Source organism: Geotrypetes seraphini, chromosome 3, assembly GCF_902459505.1.
Source record: "Geotrypetes seraphini chromosome 3, aGeoSer1.1, whole genome shotgun sequence".
NCBI classification, from domain to species: Eukaryota; Metazoa; Chordata; class Amphibia; order Gymnophiona; family Dermophiidae; genus Geotrypetes; species Geotrypetes seraphini.
In genome coordinates this window covers 197,729,456-197,745,919 of record NC_047086.1, presented here as the reverse complement: position 1 = coordinate 197,745,919, position 16,464 = coordinate 197,729,456, and positions in this window count along the sequence as shown.

The window sequence follows — 16,464 nt, the reverse complement described above, 5'->3', positions numbered from 1 at the left end:
GGGCAGCCGATAGGAGTCTCGCCAGACCGAGAGATCTCTCCAGGAATCCCTGCACGTTGCCACTTACAGCCATCCTCTGCAGGGCAGCCGAGAGGAGTCTTGCATGCTGCCGCGTAAATCCACAGCCTCTGCAAGCAACAGATCGGGGCTTTCACCCTCCAGACGGCATGCTGCCGCTTACAGCCAGCCTCTGCAGGGAGCCGATTGGGGTTCAAAGGTAAGTCCTATCTGCTTGTTTTTGGGAAAACCTCTGATAATCTGTTGCAGCCCCGAGGGCTCTGCCCCACCCTCCTCCCAATCTGAATTTAAGGAGAAAGAATCTCCCATGCTTCTTTCCCTTGGAGGGGACATGCTGCCCCAGAGTTCAGCTTATAAAGGACATGCTGAAAAAAAAAAGAAAACAACTGATGTTTCTTTCCCTCTTGGGATCCTGCAGAGTCTACAATTCACACCTTTCCCACCCCGCCCCCTCCCCCTCTCATGTTGGGAAGAGGAGTCTGCCTTTCTCAGCAGGGTGCTGATATCTTCAGAGATGCGGCATGTCAGACCATGCCTCTCCAAAGGTGGGGGTTTGAAACTCCTCAGTCTAAAAAGCTGTTTGCTCTTCATAAAACCTAGGCAGAGTGCTTTTCCAGCTAGCATGAGGGACTCTGTACTATTCATGATTTCTATAGCACTGAAAGGCATATGCAGCGCTGTACAGTTTAATATGCAATAGGAAGTACAGCAGCAGAAGCCCACTCAAGAGGCATTATCACTCCTCTTTCTCTGCCTCCAGGCACAGTGGGAAACGCAACCAGGTGCACTGGCACAGATGAAGGGGTGCATCCTGCCCCTTCTCTGCAGGCTCTCCCCCCCCTCTCAAGAAGGATAGAGAAGGGCGGTGGGGTGCATGGAGCCACCCAACCAGTCAAGTGGAGCAGCACATGAACCTGCGAACCACCAGGGGTGGGACCAGCAGTCACAGTTAATCCTCCTGCTGACCCACTCCTCTCTCAGCGGGCTACACTCCCCACTATGTCCCCCTGTAGAGGGAGCCACGCACAACAACATGGCGCGGTTCAGCGGCATGCCATGCACCCAAGCAATGGAGGAACAAGCTACACACCAGCCTCCAGCCACGCCCCGAGTCACCACCCACAAAAATAAATAAATATTTACTAAAAAAAAAAAACAAAAACCCACAAACGAGGACTCACCCCAAGTCCCTCCAGAAACTCACAGCCTTTCTCAAGATCCACGTGGGTGGACAACAAGTACCCAAGACAGAGTACTACAAGGCCTGAACTACCAGTACCAGTACTTCACGCAGGCAGTGGCGATTCCAGTCCACAAGAACCTCCTGGACTGCAGAGACGAGATTTGGCTGACTCCCTCCTCAGGGCAACCAACATCAAGGAGACTGGGATTGAAGTACCAGATCTTTCCAGCCCAGGGATTCGACAACCCGCAGCAGCCATACATGGACATTGCGGTAGCTTAAGAGAAACAGGGCAGCACGACCCCCCCCCCCTCCAACCCCCGTCAGGGAAGGACCTGAAAAACCCTGGTTTCCACGGGGAAAAAGACCTTCGAGGGCGCAATGCTGAGCGCACGAATTGCTGCGCTCCAGTTCCAGATGCAGCTTTATCAGGAGGCCAGTGAGAGGAAATAAATAAATAAAATAAAATAGAGACTCCAGCTCACAACTGAGCCAGTCCACACTGGCAGCAGTCTGTGCCCCAGCGCTCGCAACAGTAACATAACTGCTACGCAAACAAGCACCGCCCGAGGGGCAGGGGCATCCAAGGGCAGCCCTCTCCCCAAGACAAAAACAGAACCTTGACCACCCTCCGGCCCAGCAGGATCAGATTGTCTGCGAAGGCTTGGCCCAGGATCACCATCGACCAGTGGGCCCTCAGCATCATCAAGCAGGGATTCCGAATTCATCTCCACTCCGCCCCCCCCCCCCGAGTGGGCGGGGCACTCTCCATCTGACGACCCAACTTTCCTGCAGCAAGGAGAGGACCTGCTTCGGCAGAATCAATAGAGGCGGTGACGAACAGAGGAGATCACCAAGGGGTTTCTACTCCAGGAACCCCCGCGTCACCATGGACAAGGACAACGCTCGTTCCTGGATCTCTGTAAGCTCAACAGATGCATACACAAGGTCCAGATGCACTCTCTGGGTACAGTCTTGGCCCTGTTACAGCCCGAGTATTGGCTAGTATCCCATGCACCCAGCCCACAGGAGGCATCGTCGCTTCTAAAGCCAAGACAGACGCCTCCAGTACAAGGTCCTGCCCCTTGGACTCTCAACGGCTCCAAGAGCGTTCACAAAGTGCGTGGCAGTGGCACATCCTCGCCTTCAAGGGGTGCGCGTCCTATCTTATCTCGACAGCTGGCAGCCCCGTCAACCACCATAACCCTCCTCCAAGAACTGGGGTTCCTCATCAACTACATGAAATCACACCTGATACCCACCCAGGGGATATCGTTCATCTGGGCAGTTATCGACACCACGCAGACCAAGGCCGTCCTACGGGACTACCAGATCGACGCCATGACATCCCTGGCCCAGTGCATCCCTGCCAGCAGCTCATCGTCAGCACGCTCCGGTCCTTGTTGTGCAGCACACCAGACTACTCATGTGATCCCTGAAAGGGCACCTCAGACGTCACTGGGACCAGTGTACCCAACCTCTGACCACCCACCTACTGGAGCTCAGGGCCTTATGGAATGCCCTCGAAACCTTCAAACAGGCAGGGCAGTCCTCACCCAAACAGAAAACCAGGTGGCCTCGCACTATATCAACAAACAGGGAGGGACAGGGTCAACCTCGCTATGCAAGGAAGCTTGCCACATGTGGGAGTTCTCCAACTCCATTCAATGCCCCATCCAGGCAACTTACCTCCTGTGGGAGCAGAACGACCTGGCAGAAAGACTCAGCCACCAGCTGGATCCCGATGAGTGGTGTCTCAACCCAGCGGCGATGAAGAAGATCTTCAGCACCTGGGGCACACCGAGCATCGACCTGTTTGCAACCGAACCAAACTCAAAATACTCGACCTTCTGCACAAAGAGATCAACCCATCGCCGTCTCAGCCCCGACGGTCTGTCTGTGAGTTGGAACACCCTAATTCCTGCAGAAGATTCTTCAGGACAGAGCAACGGTGATCATGATTGCCCTGTTCGGGCTCCTGCAACCATGGTTCCCGTTCCGGCAAGGGATAGCGGTTCACCCACCTCTCCCCGCTCCCGATCAGTGCAGTTCTCATTACCCCCTCCACCACGACCTGCGTTCCTTAGCCCTGACCGCATGGATGATGAGAGGATGAACCTACCACAAGACGTGGAGCACACTCTTATGGCAGCCAGAAGACCTTCAACCAGAAAACGCTATGGGTTGAAAGGGAGAAGGTTCCGCTACCAGTGCACAGACACGCAGCGAGACCCCTACAACTGCCCCAAACCGGACATCCTGCAGTACATACTGAGCTTATCTCAGGGGGACCTAAAACCCACTTCCATCAAGGTCCACCTAAGTGCAATCACGGCATACCACGCTGGCCTAGACAGCAAACCAGTGTCGAGGCATCCAGTAATCACAAAATTTCATGAAGGGACTGTCCAATCTGCACCCACCGGTCAGACCACCACTGCCCGGATAGGACCTCAACTTGGTGCCGCATCATCTCACCTCGACCCCTTCAAACCTTTGGGGGAGGCAGATCCCGTATTCCTGTCTGGGAAAACCCTGACCATCGTGTCTACCGACACACTCCCTCATGAGAACAGGGTGGTACCCAGAACCCACCCCCGATTCTTGCCGAAGGCGGCTTCTGCGTGCCTCCCGGCACTCTACATCTCCCCACAGGGAGGCACACTGCCACCTCAGCAACACCTCCTGGACTGTGTGCGGGCCCTGACTATGCAGCAGATTAGACAAGCCTCAATTGTTCGTCTCCTACGACCAAAACAGACCAGGACTTCCAGCCACCAAACGCAGGCGCTCGCGCTGGATATAAGAGTGCATCCCCCCTCACCTATAGAAAAGCGCAGCATCAACCGCAGGTGGGAGCCAACGCCCACCAGCGCAGAACCATAGCCAACACAACGGCACATCTGCACCACACACCAATAGGGGACATCTGCGATGCAGCCACTTGGTCCTCCATGCACACCTTCACCAAGCACTACTGCCTCGACATAGCATTCCACGCTCCAAATGCATTCAGCCGAGCAGTCTTGGAAGTGGCTCTTCCCTCCCGGGAGGGCCAGCAACCACTAGCACAGCCTTGACAAACACTGATCAAGTAGGGTGTTATAAATATCGACAAACACTGTTCAAGTAGGGTGTTATAGATATTGATTAAGTAGGTCTTCCAGCACTCCTTCCTAGACTGAATGTGGAATAGGCAAGTATGAATTCTCACATGCATGTACGATTTGTCACTGTTGACCAGTTGGTTTCTCACTGTTCATTGATTGTCATTGACCAATTTCACTGTTCTGTGAGTTAAGTAGGTCTTCCAGCAATCCTGTCTAGTCTGAATGTGGAATAGGCAAGTATGAATTCTCATATGCAAGTACGAATTGTCACTATTGACCAGTTATGAATTGTCACCGTTGACCATTTGGTTTTCTCACTGTTCATTGATTGTCATTGACCAGTTTTCGCTGTTCTGTGAGTTAAGTAGGTCTTCCAGCACTCCTGTCTAGACTGAATGTGGAATAGGCAAGTATGAATTCTCACATGCAAGTACGAATGGTCACTGTTGACCAGTTGGTTTCTCACTGTTCATTGATTGTCATTGACCAGTTCATTGTTCTGTGAGTATTATTGCTCAGTTAACACAGCACTTTATCTAAAACCTTGTTTCCACAACTTTACCTGCTTTGCCTGATTACCCTGCCCGGCTCGGCCTCCATAGCCAGGGGAGGGATGCACAAAGCGCTAAGGCGCAGGTCCAGTTGGTACATCCCTCGGCTAGGGAGTCACCCATATGTGGCTGACTCATCCTGCTTGTCCTAGGAGAAAGTGTAGTTACTTACCTGTAACGTAGGTTCTCCGAGGACAGCAGGATAGTCAGCCACACAACCCACCCGCCTCCCCAAATGGCCGACCCGGCCACAGCTAGGAACATCCTGGGGATTAGGGGGAAGCAGGGGGAAATGGGTAGGGCTCGGGCATGCCCAGTGGGGCCCGGGCACTGCACGTGCTCAGAGAAAAAAAAAAATCTCTCTGAGCTATTGGAGAGCTTATCCGCAAATTGGGAGGTGTTGGGACAACACCCATATGTGGCTGACTATCCTGCTGTCCACGGAGAACCTACGTTACAGGTAAGTAACTACACTTTCACGTTCATCAAAGAGACCAGGATTAGTTCCGCCTTTTCATAGATTCTAAAGCTGGCTGCAGGGTGGATCCCTCAGTGATCACCTCACCTTTGAATACTACACTTCTCCCTCCGCATTCGCTGTGATAGGGGATTAACAGAACCACAAATACAGAAAAAGCGCGAATAACTTTTTTCATATGTTTTTCGCTGTTTTCTATTAAAAACCATTGTGAATATGGTGAAACTGCGAATAACACGGTGGGAGATCTGGCCTGTTCCTGAAGGAGAGGCAAAACACGGTGAAGAAAGTGCTGGGAATCAGCGATTTCTCTATGCAAGCTGACGTAATTTGGGGGGAGGAACCAGCAAGCTAAAAACCGTGAATAATCGAAACCGCGATTACTGAAATCGCAAATACGGAGGGAGAAGTGTAATATCTTTTTTACTTAGAGAAAATTCTATTTTTTTTTTTTTAAATTCTTTATTCATTTTCAAATTTACAATAAGTGTAACAATATATCCAAACAAATTAACAATAAATATAACACTTAATAATCATCAATGGTACAAATAATATGCTCTTATCTCCCACCCTTCCCATCCTCTCTTATCATATAATCAATAACTTATACAATATGTAACAATAAATTTACCCTCCCCTCCCCCCTCACAATCAAACTTGTAAATTTAAGGGAAAAAAATAAAATAAAATGTCATCTAAATTAAGATAAAAATTGAGAAAATTGTATTGAATGTGCACCAGGGCACAGGCAGACATCTAATTATGGGTGGTCCTGAACCTAAGGTGGGTAGGCAAAGGAACCCTACCCACTGCTCTCTGCCTAGCATCTCTCTTCCCCCTCCTGCCCTGCAGGCAATCTGGGCTCAGCATCTACCCCAGGTGATCCGACTCTCAACTTCCACCCTTCCCCCCCTAGGCAATCTGGGTTCTCAATTCTGCTCCCCCATCCGTGTACATTTTAAACATCACTTTGCCAGCAGCAAGCAGTGACTGATGTAAGCTGCTCAGCATTGGCTTACAGCCTTCCCTTGATGCAACTTCCAGTTTCTACATAGGCGGGTTTACCGGTACATCAGAGGGAAAGCACTGAGCTGGCACTGAGCAGCTTGTATCGATCACTGCTTGCTGCCGACAAAGTGGTATTTAAAAGATAAGCGAGGGGAAAGATGCCAGGAGTTTTCAGCTGGCAGGGCTTGGGGATCCCCACCAACCATATCATTTTTAGCAACTGGGTGGGCCTGAACCCAAAGTGGGTAGGCCTGGGTGAGCTGTGGCCATGCCACTGATATGCAGGCTAGAAATGATAGTGTAATAAGAAATTGCCACACTCACTATTCATATCAGAAAAAATTTTGTTCAATTCAAACTTATTCAATTGTTCAACAGTTGTTCACTTATCTGTACTTCAGAGAGTGCTATAATTCATAACATTTATAGATTAATCTTTAAATTCATAGATTAATCATTATGGTGACCTCAGTGGCTACACTCTAGCATCATATTTTGTGTAGAAATGATATACATAAGTGACAGTCCCTATTCCCTGGAGCTTACAATCTAGTCAAGACAAGCAGACAAGATATAACAGGAGGTTTCAGGAAATGTGGCCCCTATATCCAAAAGAACTTATATGTTTACTGGGGAGCCGTAAGGAGTAAATTCTATGCAGGTAATTCAATAGTAAAGACAAAATACATTTAACGGCTTTAATAGAAGTAACTGTGAGCAATTGAACATATCACTTTTCCACATAGTCCCCATGCAAGACGACACATTTGTTGTATCTTTCAACTAGCTTTGCAGTCCTGCAGAGATGTTTTTCGGCTGCTCCCGCTTTCTTCATCAGAGGTGAATCTGTGACCTCGCAGCGTCTCCTTCAGTGGACCGAAGATGTGATAATCACTAGGTGCCAGATGTGGGCTGTAAGGAGGATGTGGAAGATGTTCGAACCCAAGCTGTTGCACTGTCTCTTCTGTCGCTGCTGCTATATATGACATGCATTGTCATGGTGCAGCAAGACTGATTTGGACAATTTTCGTCTTCTTTTGCTGCGAATTGCAGGTTTAAGTTCATGTTGCAGCAATGCACAGTAATTTTCACTGTTCATTGCCCATGTGCTTGGAAATGCACCAGAATAGGCCCTTTTATATCCCAAAAGAAGGTTAGCATGATTTTCTTGGAGGAGGGCTGATGTTTGAATTTCTTTTTCGCTGGGGAAGACAGATGTCTCCACTCCATGCTTTGTCTTTTGATCTCCGGGTCGTAGTGATACATCCATGTCTCCTCATCAGTGACAATTTTCTCCAGAATACTCAGATCTTCTTCATACCGTCTCAGGAACTGGGTCGCAACCTCCACACGTTGTTGCTTGTGCAGATCAGTAAGCTGTTTGGGAACCCATCATGCGTAGACTTTCCTGTATCCCAAGTCATTATGCTTTATGGCAAATGCAGATCCCTAGCCAATATCCAAATTTGCAGCCAATTGAGACATCGTTATCCGTTGGTCTTCTCTAATCAAGGTATCTGTCCTGTCAATGTGCTCTTGTGTGCGTGATGTTGATAGGTGACCAGAACGACCTTCATTGATTACACCTGTTCTTTCTGCTTTAAACCTTTTTTACCCACTCTATAAAACTTTTTGTTGATTCGTGGTTCTATGTCCATAGTGATTCAATATCAGAGGGTGAATTTCCACAGTTTCACTCCCTCTGCCCAAAGAAAGCACACTATGATGGTGCAATCTTGCAATGGGAGCGTTTGGGTTTCTGACCTCATGGCTGACATACAATTATAGGCCGGTGCTGCACTGTGTGTGGATGAACTATCCAACAGGCAATGTATGAGTATATATGTTCCGCTTCGCTAGCTTTGTTAACAGTTATCGAGTAATTTAACAATTGACTTGAATTTTTGATTTGCCCTCATATATAGGTTGTTAAAATCCATCAAAAAACTGGGCAGTAAGCTACCGTGTTTCCCCGAAAATAAGACAGTGTCATATATTAATTTGGGATCCAAAAAATGCATTAGAATTTATTTTCGGGAGATGTCTTATTTTTTTTTTCATGTACAACAATCATCTCTCTCTTCCCCTCCTCCACCCCAATTCTTCCTCTTTCCTCCCCCCCCCAATGTGCAGCATCTTTCCTCCCCTCTCACCCATCTCCTTGTGCAGCATCTTTCTATCCCTCTCATCCCCCTGTGCAACAGAACCCCAGCAACCCTCCCACCATGAGACTGACATACCTATGCTCCGAAACCTCCAAAATCAGCTGCAGCTGCAGCACTCTGAACAGGCTGCTTCACAACCTTCCCCGCCGGGGCCTTCCCTCTGCCGCATCACTGATGACATCATCAGTGATGCAGTAGAGGGAAAGCCCTGGCAGGGAAGGCCACAAAGTTAGCCAGGTCTCACCGGGGTGGGGGGTTACTGAATTGACGAGTCTGATTTTTGTCAGCAAATTGGACAGGGATGTAGTCAGGGAGTATTGGGGACATTCGGGGGGGGGGGGCTTCGGGGGTCAATCTTAACTAGGACTTATTTTTGGGGTAGGGCTTATTTTCGGGAAAACTCTTTAGTATTCTATAGTGGCAGATTTGCTTTCTAAATGTATTATGGAATACTAGCCACATGTCTATAGCTGAAATTAATGAAGGCACCTAAATGTAGCAGTTGGGTGATGGTGTTTTATTTTCTGTAAATTTTTATTAAAGTGTTCAGTGTTGTACATTGCAATACCAAAAGTACAAGAACAATAGCCATTCACAGACACGAGCAATCGCATATATAACAATGATTCAGCTCACAACAAACAGTGGTCACTTCAACAGCTATCACTCAAAAACTCTAACCTCAAAATTCCTACCCACCCTTCCACCCCTCCTCTGTTAAACTTCCCTCTCCCAAGAAATATTTATTGTAAAGTTTTGATTACAAGATACCAAGTAACACAAAGCACCATTAAACAAAAATCCATTCCATCCAGAAATCATGGAACCCATCAGAGATTAACTAGCCTAGCTACTAATAACAATCTCCTAGCCCAGGAGTAGGCAATTCCGGTCCTCGAGAGCCGGAGCCAGGTCAGGTTTTCAGGATATCCACATTAAATATGCATGAGATAGATTTGCATCTCAAGGAGGCAGTGCATGCAAATCCATCTCACACATATTCCTTGTGGATATCCTGAAAACCTGACCTGGCTCCGGCTCTCGAGGACCGGAATTGCCTACCCCTGTCCTAGCCTATGGAAGACTCCGAAAACCAATCGAAACACACTACACAGTTTGCAAACAGCAACCCCATTACCCACCAGAACTCTCAACAGGGGGTTGAGAATTCTGGTGGTAATGTGTAGTGTGCACACACTTTATAGAAAAGTTGCACTTTATAGAAGAGTTGCACTTAAAAACACCCAACTGCTGGTGGGATGAGGGGTATATATGGCATGGGCCAGGTGGGCTAGTGGGAGGGGTGGGGGGCTAGGAGTGGGTTTTGTTGAGTTTATGGGGCAATGATCTGCTTCTGGATCAGTCACATGCAGCGTGCAAGAGCGATTGTGCCCTGTCCTGGCAAACAAGTGCAGCTGGCGCTGAAGATAAGGAGCAGCCAAGCCGGAAGGAAGACGGACACGTGCTTGCAGGGGACACTAATTCTTCATGAACCAGCAGAAAATTTTTGCGGGCCAGCGGTATAAATTATTTTGAATATCTGGACTAATAGTTTTAAATATTAAACTTTGTTTTAGATGGATAGATAGATAATGAGGGAAATATCCAAACACCATTTACCCAGGTAAAGGGGCTACTTGAAAACTGACCACCCTTCCTGTGGCTAGGTATGTGCTGCTCTTTCTTTGAGATAGTGGGACTGTCAGGATCTTTTGTTATGCTTTGACTGCAGCTGCTCTTTGTCTCCCCACCCCCCAACAGAAACTGCTGCTCTGGGGTAACCACCCACTCTGCCTATTAGCTAATCCAGCCTTGAGTGGGTTCCTAATCCTATATGTAGAGCAGTGGTCTCAAACCTGCAGCCCGGAGGCCACATGCAGCCCGCCAGAAACTATTTTGAGGCCCTCGGTGTTATAAGGAATGATTCTTTATGGAAAACTTGTGCCTTAAGAGTCCGACAGTCGCATTCTGGAACGTTGCCCGCCTCACTGCTGTCACCTCATGCAAGCGCTTTCCCGCATCTGTACGCGATTGTCCTCTCCACTCCACCTCATGATTGCATGCAGACGTGGGAAAGCGCTTGCGTGAGGTTACAGCAGTGAGGCGGGCAGTGCTCTGGAACGTAAGGTAGCCATTGGAGGCAGTGCAGCTTGTGCGTGTCTGGTGCTGGAGGAGGTGAGAGATGAAGGCGGTTTTGCAGACGTGACTGCCAGACACTTAAGTCACAAGTTTTCCATAAAGAATCATCAATAATAATAAAACGCTAGAGCGCACATGTGCTCTCAAAAATTCATGAGTCCTGGCACCGTGAGGTGTGCTTCTGTGGCAACATTCTAATTGACACCTCACGGCGCTTGCAGGGGCTGGAGGCGCGTGCGCACGACTGTGCTCTCTCCAAACCTACCGGCTCCAGCGGCGTAGGCAGCACCAGTGGCAGCAACCGAGTGGTGGACAGCAGCCCCGCTCCGGCCGTTGACCCTCCACAAACCTCCCGGCTCCAGCGGCATAGGCAGCACTATAAACACGCTGCTTCGCGCCCTTCTACTGCCGATTTCCTCTACCGCATCTCTGATGACATCATCGGAGACAGACGCAGCAGAGGAAATCGGCAGTAGAAGGCCGCGAAGCAGCGTGTTTAAAGTGCTGCCTACGCGGCTGGAACCCCGAGGTTTGTCGGCGGTGGGAGAGTCAGGAGCAGGCCAGATCGAGCAGGACAACTGCAGTAAAAGAAGGGGGGGCTGAACGGAGCAGGGAAGAGAAGGGAAAGGGGGTGGGGGAAAATGCTGCTACTGCTTCTGCACAGGAAAGGGGGGATAGGAGGGAAATGCTGTTGCTGCTGCATAGGGAAGTGGGATGGAAATGCTGCTGCACAGGGAAATGGGGAAAAATGACAGACAGACAGTGGGAGGGAGGGAGACAGAAAGAAAGAAAGACAGAGGGACAGAAATACAGACAGAGAAAGGGGGCCAGAGAGAGAGTCAGCGGGAGAGGGAAAGGGGGCTGCTTTGGGGGGGGTGCTTGGGACAAACAGCTTTGCTCTGGGAGGGAAGACAGAAGGGGCCATGGAGAGACAGGGAGAGGGAAAGGGGGCTGCTTTGGGGAGAGGGGTGTGCTGGGGGAGACAGAAGGAGCCATGGAGAGATAGGGAAAGGGGGCTGCTTTGGGGGGAGGTGTGCTGGGGACAGACAGCTTTGCTCTGGGGGGAAGACAGTAGAGGGCTATGGAGAGACATATGGGGGGAGGTGGGTGCTGGGGGAAGACAGCTTTGCTCGGGGGGGAGGGGGAGATAAAAGGATACAGACAGCGACCAAGGAGAGAGAGATAAAGAAACACAGACAGACAGACACATCTATTCTTGCACCCGTTAATGTAACGGGCTTAAAAACTAGTTCTTTATAATACCGAGGGCCTCAAAATAGTTGGTCCAAAATCTTGTCTCTTGCAATTGATACTTTGATAGTTTTTCACTTTCTGCATGTTGCACTGCTTTCACTGCTTCTGATAATTTCAGATAATCCACATTTTGGATTTGTAGGTACTTACCGCATGCAAAGTTGTCATTTCTTTAATAAAACATTAACTATTTTTTGTGCGGCCCTCCAAGTACCTACAAATCCAAAATGTGGCCCTGCAGAGGGTTTTCGTTTGAGACCGCTGATGTAGAGTGTATATGTATTTCACAAAAGCAACAGCACCAGAGAAAACAAACAACTGCACATTTTTTTATCCCTCTTAAAGTAAGTGTCATCAAAGAACACTTGGAATACACATCATCTGGATCTTTTAAGAGCCATATTCAGCTCATAGGATGTAGCTAACTGAATATTTTCATTCCTCTGCTGTTTTTTAGGAGGGGGGTTTCCATATATAAATTAGTACCTGGGTTGATCAAGTACAGGCATGCAGTATGTTCCCTGTAGTATTCCCTGCACCTGTCTTACATATCTCATTAACAAGGATTTATCTACTCAACAGATCTGGTTATTAGGGGAAGTCAGCAAATGCCTCAGGAAGAGGGTGAGTCATCAATTGGGGCCTTTCTTGTCTTCTCTCTGTCTCTCAACATGTCTTTCTATTTTCCTCTTTCTTTCTCTGTCATTCTCTGCAGAAGTTGGTGGAATTATAATCTACAAAATTAATTATTTAGACAATGATTTGAATAATAGAGAAGCAGACCAAACAAAATAAGAAAACAATCTTTATTAAACATACTCCCAGAACATAAAAGTGTTCTCGGTGTGGCTGCGTTTCGCCAAAACGGCTGCGTCAGGGGTAAGCTTGCCAGCTGATGAATGACGCACTAAAAACACCAAAGCCGTAAAACAAAAGTGCCTAGTTCCATTGCAATTGCTAGTATGTTTGCCCCTATCACAGCCATTTTGGTGAAATGATATTTTTATGTCCTGGGAGTACCTCTAATAAATACTGTTTTTTTGTTTTGTCTGCTTCTCTAATATTCTTCATGGTGGATTTAGTAGACCGGCTGCCAAAGATGACCAGCTAAGCGGGCCAACTTGGTTGCTAAACATTTTTAAATTTTGCAACATAGTTGGCTATCCACTAATATTCAGTGGCCATCTTGCGCTGAATATTATTGTTTAGCAAGCTAAGATGTATTTAACTTATTTTCTAACTTCTGTTACTGTCTTTTCTATCTATATGTTCCTTCTTTTCCTGTACCCTTTGCTGTCCATTAAAATGTCCATGCGTATTGTGATGACATTGTAATGTAGGATATCACGCCTTACTGTGTATTCTTGTTTGAATATTTTTACTGTTGTAATTATCTATTACTTATGTTTGACTTATTCTTGCTGTATATCACCTTGAGTGAATCCCTTCAAAAAGGCAGTAAATAAATCCTATTAAATAAGTAAATAAAATAAATAGCACTAAATAGTGGGTGCTTGTGTCTAAGAATTATTTTGTCAATAAAATCACCTTTTATCACACTGATTTTTTTGCTTTCTTCGCCCTCTTCTTTGACTTCTTGTCCCTAGTTCACTGAAACCTTTCTCCTAATTTTTTACTTCTATGACTTCTTGTCTCTGCCTTTGATCACCTGGTGTGACCAGCCTCTTTTGGTTCTCTCTTAAGTGAACTAGGCCCTTGACCTCAGACTTAAACCACATGCGTCAGCCTGAGCACTCGGTAGCAGCACAATGGCTTAGTCATTTGCATAAAGGAAAGCAAAAGAGGAGACCTGTGGTGATCAGTCTTTTTATTCACTCAAGACTCGCCATGTACATGTTTCGGCTGTAAGGCCTGCCTCAGGAATCTTTTCCTCAGTGTGGAGCACTATTTTGCAAATGTTCTCTTATAATGTAAAACCACAACTCTACAACCTACTGAACATGACCACAGACTACAAAACCTTCAAAAAAGAAATAAAAACCCTTCTATTCAAAAAACACATAAAACCGAACTAACACAATCAGAAATGTCCCAAGCATCACCTGCAACTACTACATATGTACTTCTAATATCATAACAACTCAGATGTAAGTAATCCTTAACAACTCAAAGAAATGTACAAACTACTCCCTAAATACTTCTAAATCTCAGGACAATCCATCTGTAATCCGCCTTGAACCGCAAGGTAATGGCGGAATAGGGAGTCCTAATGTAATTCAATGGGATGGCTTTAAAAAGCCAATCAGCTGTGCATAAGAACAATTCCTTGTCTGATTGGCAGGCCTTACGGCCAAAAAATGTACATGTCGGGTCTTCAGTGACTGAAAAGATTGAGCACCACAGGTGCTCTTTTGTTTTCCTTTGTTCTACCTTGAGGAGGTAGAATCTCCTGTTTAGGTGTATTAGTCATTTGCATATGGAAGGAACCTCATCCATAAACAGATATATACTGGTCTGGAGATGATCTCAAGTCTTTGAGCTTTACTGCTAGTGCTCATCTTGACGCTTGCATTGCACAAAGAGAGCTTCCTAAGAGTTCATAAAGTGCACTAGGAAATTATTTTTAATCAGTAGTGTTCAATGCAATTGGGATAATTTCTATAACTTTCCACCACATTTTCTTGCCATCCAATTGCATCTGTTGGTGCTTGAGGATCTTCCCTTTCTCCACACATACAACAGAATAAGCACCAGGTACTGATGGGTCTATTCATAATGCTATTCTGGTACTTTTCTCTTTCACCTTGGTGTCTGGTTTTCTTGCTTTTAGCTTTATATTAATGAGAATGGCAATCACAGTTTCTTCATTCTCTACAATTCTGTCATCTTTTTCTGGCACAGCAATGTTATAGTGTTTGAACAGTTTCCAGTGGATGAGGCATGCTACTTTATTATGCATTTGTGTATACAGGCCTCTTGACATAAATACATTACACCCAGTGACAAAATGTCTTTCTAGTTTAGTACTACAGAACCTGCATGTCTCTGATGTATGGGTAGTTTCTGAATGGGCTGTGAACCATCTTGATTTTAGTCCACTGTCCTGTACTGCAATTGTCAGTCTTTGATCTTTAGATTTATGTTCATCTCTGCTTAACTTCACATCTGGGTGAAGCCCGGTACCTACTAGTGCTGCCTGATTCACTGATTCGAATCGATTCACCAATCCACTTCAGTGAATCAATTTGAAATCGATTCGTTTGCTTGAAAAATTGGACTCACTGATTCAGTGAGTCCTAACAATACCTCTGGGCCTCCTATAATGGCAGCAGTAATGGCGGTGTCTGATGGGCAGAGGCAAGCAGTGAACAGGCTGTTTCTGGCCTGCCCCGCCGGGGCCTTCCCTCTGCCACATCACTGATGACATGGCAGAGGGAAGCCCTGGTGGGCAGGCTGCGAGCAGCCTGTTCACCACTGCTGCTGTTTTGGGAGGCCTGAAAGTTGAGGTCTCACAGTGGTGGGGGGGGGGTTGTAATTTGGGAAGTGCTACACAGAGGGAGAGGAGGGATGGATGGAAAGCTGCTGTACAGGGGAATAGGAGGGGTGGAAAGCTGCTGCACATGGGGGGAGAGAAGGAAGAATTGTTGGACGTGGGGGTGGAAGAGATGAAGGGAGAGATGCAACAAAGAGGTAGAAAGGGAGAAATCTTGCATATGGTGGAGGGGAGGGAGACATGCATGGAGAAGAAAGAGAGAGAAATGTTGGACATAGGGTGAAGGGCAGGGAGAAAGAAATGTTGCACATGATAATGAAGTGGAGGAAGGGAGAGATGCTACTTGGAGAATAGAGAGATTAGATCCAGGGCACGGAGGGAGAGAGAGAGATGGTAGACAGTGGGAAAGAAACAGAAATGTTGGCATTGGAAGGAAAGGTACAGAACATGAATAGTGAGCACAGAAAAAAAACGTCAAATGGGCAGAAGACCTTGGTGAGCGAGTTAACAGAAGACAAACAGAAACCAGAGCCTGGGACCAACATGATTTGACCAAACAAAAGGCAGAAAAAATAATTTTATTTTCTGTTTTGTGACTACAATATGTCAGATTTGAAGTGTGTATCCTGCCAGAACTGGTGTTAGACAACGAGCGTGAACTAGAACATAAGAAATGCCTCTGCTGGGTCAGACCCGAGGTCCATCGTGCCCAGCAGTCCGCTCACACGGTGGCCCAACAGGTCCAGGACCTGTGCAGTAATCTTCTATCTATACCCCTCTATCCCCTTATCCAGTAGGAATTTGTCCAATCCTTTCTTGAACCCCAGTACCGTACTCTGCCCTATTGCGTCCTCTGGAAGCGCATTCCAGGTGTCCACCACACGTTGGGTAAAAAAGAACTTCCTAGTATTCATTTTGAATCTGTCTCCTATCAACTTTTCCGAGTGCCCTCTTATTCTTTTATTATTTGAAAGTTTGAAAAATCTGTCCCTCTCTACTCTCTCTATGCCCTTCATGATCTTATAAGTCTCTATCATATCCCCTCTAAGTCTCCTCTTCTCCAGGGAAAAGAGACCCAGCTTCTCCAATCTCTCAGCATAT